Below are 8,939 nucleotides of genomic sequence, written 5' to 3' on the forward strand. Positions count from 1 at the left end.
GAAAGCTCTATCTGGAAAAATAAATTCTATGACCTGCGTGAAACACTTGAGAAAATAGAAGGGATGCCAAAGGACAGTACAGTTAGTTCTGAAAATGAAATCCTTAGAGTGTGGAATTCTCTGCCAAATAATTTTAAGTCAATGAAAGCACTTGGGATCGCTTTCCTTACTTTGTTTGGATCACCTTATGCTTGTGAGCAGCTGTTTTCAGTTTTGAATTGTATCAAATCTGACACCAGAAACAGGCTAGCAGATGACCTGAGTGCTGCATGTGTTGCTCTCAAACTTACAAAGTATGAGCCAAGGGTAGACAAATTATCAGCATGCACACAACAGCAAAAATCACATTAATTGTTCAAAAAATGTGACGATGTCCTCAAAGATGTCACAAAAATGGTGAATTACATCATGGCTCGTGCTCTGAATTGTCGACAGTTTCAAGCGCTTCTTGAGGAGGTTCAGGCACAGGTACAATAATGTCCGGTGGCTGAGCAGAGGACGAGTCCTGGAGAGATGCATGCCAAATGCAAACTTTTACCTTTCAATAAAAAGTTGTTTGTATCATTGAAAGCTCTGTTATTGTGTTTTTCTTTTAACACAAAGTATGTATGAGTTGTTTTTTCTAAACTAAAGCCTCAGTATTCAGGTTAAATTGCCGTATTGGCACTTGGCAATAAATAAGTGGGTTTTGGATTGCAGTTTGGGCACTCGGTCTCTAAAAGGTTCGCCATCACTGGCCTAGAGCATCCCTGACAAGTGTTTGTCCAGCCACTCCTTGAAGACTGCCAGAGAGGGAGAGCTCACCACCTCCTTAGGCAGCCAACTCCACTGTTGAACAACTCTCACTGTAAAAAAAAAAAAAAAAAGTTCCTACTGTCCAGCTGGTACCTTTCTGCCTGTAATTTATACCCATTCTTGCGAGTCCTATCCTCTGCTGCCAACAGGAATGGCTCCCTGCCCTTTTCTAAGGGATAGCTCTTCAAATACTTAAGGAGAGCAATCATATCCCCCCTCAACCTCTTCTTCTCCAGACTAAACATGCCCAACTCCCTCAGCCTTTCCTCGTAGGGCTCGGTTTCCAGGCCCCAATCATCCTCGCTACTCTCCTCTGCACCCGCTCCATTCTGTCCACATCTTTTTGGAAGTGAGGCCTCCAGAACTGCACACAGTATTGCAGGTACAGCCTGACCAATGCGGTATGACAACTTGTGATTTGAATGTTATGCCTCTGCTGATATACCCCAAGACTGTGTTAGCCCTTTTTGCCACTGCATCACACTGGCTGCTCATTTTTAGTTTACAGTTTACCCATTCTCCAAGACCTTGTTCTCACACACTGCTACACGCACAAAATAACACCACAAGCTCAACACCATTAGGATCCAGTTGTGGCCATGTTAGACTAACCCATGCTTTTGAAAAGCTGTACCTGATGACAGCCATCTCTGTAATTGCTCATTCCTTCCTTTCAGTCTACCCACGTCCCTTCCTTTTTCTTAGCCTTTTGCTTCTTGGTTCTTGTTTTATGGCCTGCATCCATACCCTTCCTCCAAATCTCACTCCGTTCATTATTCCATCCCCCTTCTCTTTCGCTCCTGGGATTTGCCTTTCGACTGACTCCCCCATGCCTTCCCGTGCTCTTGCTTGAGACTGCCCTCACCAAGAACAGGTCCTTGCTAAGGAATAATGATACCCTTACAGACCATTCCTGAAAGGGCCCCCCAAAAAACCTCTTAGGAGGCAGTCTGACCCCACCACCAGCATAAGTGCATGTAATCTCGTGATTACACGCACTTACGCTGGTGGGGAGGGTGGCTTCTCCATGGTGCAGGCCATGGCATACAGTGGCTGCACCGGCACAGAGGGGCGGGCCGGGAGCGGGCCGGGAGGAGGTTCGGCCTGGTGCACCGGCGCCGGGAACGGCGGTGCTGCGCCTGCTTTTTAGCAGGTGCAGCCTTGCTGTTCCCTATATGCCAAAAAGCCCCGCTTGAAGGGGGGGAAGCCATGAAAGGCTTTTTTTTTTCCAACGGCGTAGGTGAAACAGCCTCTCCGCCTCTTCCCCGCCATTCCCCTGCGCCGTTGTTTCAGGAATGGGCTGTTAGTCTGACTATCAGCTGACTTTAGCATTTCATGCAGTCCACCTTCTCCTTCCATGGCTTTCAGTGCAGTCGCTTTCTCAGCTGCCTTGGCCCCCTTCTTTTGGACACTTCTAATTACTTCTCCTCCGGACTGCTTAATCAATCCTTCAGGGTTTACACGGGAGGAAGTGCTTTCTCTGTTAATTTTGAAGCCCTGAGTAAAACACCTCCCCTTCATTTTAAACATGGAATATATAGCTATAGATATTACTTAATACTTTTTATCAAAGCTTATTTTACTGAATTAAGAACATAAAATTTAGCATATACAATAGTCCCATTCTGCATATTTATGCAACTTAGAAGTTAAACTTTATAACATTGAAAACATAGAACTCTTCAGTAATTTATTGTCAAACACATTATAGTGCATTAATTATTTCCATAATCACTCACATGTAAACAATAAATATACCTTTCGGAATATGTTGTATATGCTATCATATACATAGAAACTAACCATTATCTAATGCTTCCAAAATTATCCTTTCTGCTTTATGTGTTAGCTCTTCATTTTTCAGAAACAATTCTGAAAAACTGGCAATTAAAATTAGACCAATTTATTTTTATTCTAAAAAGAATGGCTAACCTCTTAAGGCATCACTATTTGAGAAGGAGGATGGGGTATCCCAATTCTCTCTATTATGATGCATATCATTTAAGACACCTGATTGCTTGTTTATCCCTCTTCAAGGAAATAGGTTGGCTAGAGACAGAAAAATGTAATTTCAAAGGGGGGTGTTTCAGTCATTACATGATAGTGTCATGAGTAAAAAATTGAACTTGAATCCACTTACAACCCATTATGGCCCTACGCTGGTATGAAGGAAATGGAAAAGGGGTATTATGTCCAGGGATCTCTCCACTGACTCCCATTGGACACCATACAATATTTGCTTCTGCAGTATGCTTTTAAGTGTAGAGATTCCTGTTTTAATCAAATAACATAAATGGATGCAAATACTGTGCTTTTTAAATAATAGTAGTCAACTGTGGACTGAAGGAAGGATTCGTGAAGCGAATAAATGGCTGCTGAAACATCAACACTGAAGCTTTCTACAAAAGAAGGAAATTAAAGATCAATTAAATAGACCATTAACTGAATTTGAAGATTTTATTTGGAATATAGAGAAGGAAGAAGGGAAATTAATCACTAAAATATATAGGATAGTATTAAAGTTGGGTCAAACTCCAGTGCAGAGTATTTAAAAGACTCGGAAAATAAAACTAAATACTACATTTAATAAGGATTTGGAAACAAATATACCAGCACTTCCCTTCCAAATCAGTCTCAAGAGGTTTACAAGAGCATGCATTAAAGATGTTTCAAAGGTGGTATTGTACTCTAGTTAAGAGCCCATTCCGAGGCACCACCGCGGCACCTCCAAAGAGGTTCCTCAGCCTACAAAAGTCTTCAAAACGCCTCTTTTAATTTAAAAAATGGGGCACTTTTCCCCATTGCGAACTGCGAGGCTGCGCCAGGAAAAACCTGGTGCAGCAACGCTGTTCATGGAGGGGGCCTTCCCAGCCTGGAGGGGCTGTGGAAGCTGACGTCAGCTCTGCCCCCAGGAACGCCCGCCCCCATGCCGGCGCAGCATGTGTATTTTGGGATGTCCACCCTGGAGAGTCTGCGCCGCTGGGAGAGCGGCGTGCAGCTTCGCGGTGCTCAGGCACCAATGGAACTGGCCCCTGCCACCAGCCTAAGTGCCTCTCACGCTGGTGGTGGGGTCACGCCGCTTCCTAAGCCCCATTGACCCTGAATCTCAGGAATGAGCCCGCAGATAATAAAGATTTCTGGAGAGGCTGTGGTGAATCGGAGACATGTGATCATGTCCAGTTATAGCAAACTTTTGGAGAGCAATATTTACAGAGATTGATAAAATAACTCAGGAATCAATAAATCCTACTATTGAACTAGCCCTACTCAATGTATTTATCAATAAAACACCCATTGTAAACAAAAAAAACCACTTATTAAGTTTTTATTAGTTGCAGCTAGAATGTTTATTGCCCAATGTTGGGGGGAAAAAGCCCTAAACGCTTAGGGCTGTTTAGCTTGGAAAGAAGGCGGCTGAGGGGAGACATGAAAGAGGTCTATAAAATTATGCATGGTTTGGAGAGAGTGGACAGGGAGACGTTTTTCTCCCTCTCCCATAATACTAGAACACGGGTTCATCTGCTAAAGCTGGAGGGTGAGAGATTCAAAACAGATAAAAGGAAGTATTTTTTCACACAACGCATAGTTAAATTGTGGAACTCCCTGCCCCAGGATGTGGTGATGGCTGCCAGCTTGGAGGGCTTTAAGAGGGGAGTGGACATATTCGTGGAGGAGAGTGGTATTCATGGCTGTTAGTTAGAATGGATACTAGTCATGCTGCATACCTATTCTCTCTAGTATCAGAGGAGCATGCCTATTATTTTGGGTGCTGTGGAACACAGGCAGGATAAATGCTGCTGCAGTCGTCTTGTTTGTGGGCTTCCTAGAGGCACCTGGTTGGCCACTGTGTGAACAGACTGCTAGACTTGATGGGCCTTGGTCTGATCCAGCAGGGCCTTTCTTGTGTTCTTATTATGTTTTAAACTGTCAAAAGGATTTCCTTTAGATAGGTGGTGTGATAAATTAAGGAATATAGTGGCACTTGAAAGTTTAACAAATAAGAAGAGAGTTTAAGAATGAATAAGGCTTGGCTTCCTATCCTGAAAACCTCCAGACTAACAAAGACTACAATCTACAATAGCCATGCGGATTAGTTTTGGATTTCACCCATTAACAGATCACTTCAGGATACAATGGTTCCATATTAACATACCACACCCTCATCAGCACATTATATTGATACAGGACAATGATTAGCACATTACCTTTGATACTTTTTGCAGGACAATGATCCAGCTCAAACCCAACCCCTTTCTGACTATATATTACTCTTCCTACACACTTGACACAGAGACACTGTCCTTCAGTGTTACTCCTCTGAAGATGCCTGCCACAGCTGCTGGCGAAACGTCAGGAAAGAAAATACCAAGACCACGGTCACACAGCCCGGATAACCTACAAGAACCGATAAACTCTGACCGTGAAAGCCTTCGACAATATTTTTAACAAATAAGATTAGATTAATTCAGGCAAGGAAAAAGAAAGATGACATTAAGATGATTTTGAATAGTGTTATAATGTATTTAACAGAATTTTAAGAGCATAGCTCATTAAAGAATTTTCTTTAATGGTTGGAGGGCCTTACATGAAATTCTGAATAAGGTATTGAATAGTTATGTTAAGTGTGTTAAGTGCCGTCAAGTCGTTTCTGACTCATGGTGACCCTATGAATCAATGTCCTCCAAAGTGTCCTATCCTTAACAGCCTTGCTCAGATCTTGCAAATTGAGGGCCGTGGCTTCCTTTATAGAGTCAATCCATCTCTTGTTGGGTCTGCCTCTTTTCCCAGCATGATTGTCTTTTCCAGTGACTCTTGTCTTCTCATAATATTTCCAAAGTACGACAGCCTCAGTTTAGTCATTTCAGCTTCTAGGGTCAGTTCAGGCTTGATTTGATCTAAAACCCACTGATTTGTTTTTTTGGCGGTCCAGGGTATCCGTAACACTCTCCTCCAACACCACATTTCAAAGGAATCTACTTTCTTCCTATCAGCTTTCTTCATTGTCCAGCTCTCACACCCATTCATAGTAATAGGGAACACCATGGCATGCGTTAACCTGATCTTGGTTGCCAGTGACACATCCTTACACTTTAGAATATTTTCTAGCTCCTTCATGGCTGCCCTTCCCAGTCTCAGTCTTTTTCTGATTTCTTGGCTGCAGTCTCCCTTTGGGTTGATGATGGAACCAAGGAATAGAAAGTCTTCAACAATTTCAATTTTTTCTTTGTGAACCTTAAAGTTGTGTAATTCTCCTGTAGTCATTACTTTTGTCTTCCTGATGTTCAGCTGCAGTCCTGCTTTGGCACTTTCTCTTTTAACTTTCAGCAGTAGTCGTTTCAAGTCTTTGCTATTTTCTGCCAGTAATGTAGTATCATCAGCATATCTCAAATTGTTAATGTTCCTCCCCCCCCCAATTTTCACTCCACCTTCCTCTAAATCTAATCCAGCTTTCCTAATGATATGTTCTGCATACAGATTGAAGAGGTAGGGAGATAAAATACATCCTTGTCTGACACCTTTGACAATTGGAAACCATTCTGTTTCTCCATATTCTGTCCTAACCATGGCCTCTTGTCCAGAATACAGGTTGCGCATCAAAACGATCAGATGTTGTGGCACACCCATTTCCTTTAAAACCAGCCACAGCTTTTCATGATCCACAGTCAAAAGCTTTGGTGTAATCTATGACACACAAACTGATTTTCTTCTGAAATTCTCTCTTATGCTCCACTAAGTTTGCAATATGATCTCTAGTGCCTCTTCCTCTTCTGAATCCAGCTTGAACATCAGGCATTTCTTGTTCCATATATGGTAACAGTCTTTGTTGTAGGATTTTGAGCATCACTTTACTTACATGAGGAATTAATGGGATGGTTCTATAGTTGCTGCAATCTTTGACATCTCCTTTCTTGGGAATTGGGATGTAAACTGGTCGTTTCCAGTCTGTGGGCCATTGTTTTGTTTTCCATATTCATTGGCATATTCTTGTCAAGATTTTAATGGACTCTGTTTCTGTGGCTTGGAATAGCTCTATTGATATCCCATCTGCTCCTGGTGCTTTGTTTCTCCCAATTGCTCTCAGTGCAGCTTTCACTTCACTTTCTAATACTGTAGGTTCTTCTTCAAAAGATTCTTCTTGGAAGGAATCTGTCATCCTTTCATCTCTTCTGTATAGCTCTTCAGTGTATTGTTCCCACCTTTTCTTTATTTCGTCCTGTTCAGTTAATGTGTTTCCATGTTGATCGTTCAGCATGCCTAACCGTGCTTTAAATTTCCCTTTGATTTCTTGGATCTATTGGAACAGATCCCTTGTCTTCCTTTTTTGTTGTTCTATTTCTTTACATTGGTTATTATAATAGTTCTCTTTGTCTCTACGTGCAAGTTGCTGGAATGCTGCACTTAGACTTTTGATTCTGTTTCTGTCACCTTTTACTTTTACTTCTCATCTATCCTTAGTAATTTTAAGAATTTCCTCAGTCATCCATCGAGGCTTTTCATTTCCTTTGGCTACAGGAATAGTCTTGGCACACTCTTCCTTGATAATATCTCTAGTTTCTACCCATAGTTCTTCTCGTTTACATTCATTTGAACTAAGTAATGCAAATCTGTTCTTTACATGGTCTTTAAACTCCTACCTGTACGTGCGCGCATGTGTTTATAAGAAAGCCAACATGCATTCACTTTACAAATGAAACCAGAGACCAGTACTTGGATAAATTCAGGGTTTGAATCCCCAGTATGTGTGTTCACCTGTAACATGAGAATTACTCGACATACGCATAAAGAACAGTCAAGTGTACCCTGTACACAACATGTACATAGAGATCCACTATACACAGATTGTACATGCATTCACATTAACTTGTGGACAGGGCTACATTGTGTCTAGTCGTGTTAAAATAATTTAACATGTCTATAACAATCCATTGTGCCAACCGCACAAGTAGAATCGGGGCTTTTGTTACACTTTAATTCAGCAGTTTCATGTTGGAGTCTTCCTTTGAGTTTCTTTTCTTGAATAATGGTGACTTTGAGGTAGGCAGTGGTATGTCTTGGGAGAGTAAAATTTATTTCCTTAGTTTTTGAACGTTGTCATTTTTTGTATCTGATTCGCAGCCCCTTTCTTCTTTTGTCCGAAGGCTGAGCTGTTTGTCCTGTGGGGACAGAAGAGGGCCTTTAAAAAAAAAAGAGTTTTATTGTTAGAAAGTGCAAAAAAACCCAGGAACGTCAGAAATTAAGAATGAAAAAAAACCACCAATACATAGATTACATTGACCAAAAAAAACCACGATTACAAAAATTTCATAGACCAAAGAAAAAGACCATCAATACATTTCACTAATTCTCTGCTCATTAAGACATAAAATATTGGTTTACCTAATTAAATTACTTATATTACTGCCAGAGGTTTTACCGAAATAAAGTAACAAATTACCCCACACATTATTAAATTATTCCCCACTTTATATCCTTGAATTACTCTGGTATTCCAAAATCATGAACATTTTTATTTTCTGTCGCCACCTGTCCAAAGTAATATTTTCTGCCATTTTCCAATTCGCTGTGATTACCAACCTCGCTGCTATAATAAAAAAAACTTACTAATGTTTTCTGTGTGTTTTCTGTATTTTCGTACAAGAATAGATTCAGGAGAACTATCTGCACTGAGGGTTCTATTTTTCCTTTGGTAATCGCCTCAATTTCCTTAAAAATTTCTTTCCAACATTTTTGTATAACTGGACAGTCCCACCACATGTGGATAAATGTACCAATTTCCCCACATCCTCTCCAACAATGCCTATCTACTCCTTTATTTATAAGATGTTATTTTTGTGGGGTAAAGTACCATTTCTGCAATACTTTTATACCATGTTCCTGAATTTTCATGAATATCGATTTGAATGGGGGTCTTTTAAAAATTTCCTTCCACTCCTCTCAAATTTCTTTTTGAACTCCCCATATCCTCTTTAATGATGATGCAGTTTTATATTCCTGATCAATTAAGAGGGCCTTTTATTAGCCATGTGCAGGCATAGATATATTGTGCTGGAGGGCAAGTAAGTGAAGGAGCTGCTGGTGGCAGGGCTGTTGGGACTGCATCCCGGATCCCGGTCTCTTGCTTCGGTGGATATAGGAGTAGAGTT

This window comes from Euleptes europaea, chromosome 5 (assembly GCF_029931775.1).
Source record: "Euleptes europaea isolate rEulEur1 chromosome 5, rEulEur1.hap1, whole genome shotgun sequence".
Taxonomy (NCBI): domain Eukaryota; kingdom Metazoa; phylum Chordata; class Lepidosauria; order Squamata; family Sphaerodactylidae; genus Euleptes; species Euleptes europaea.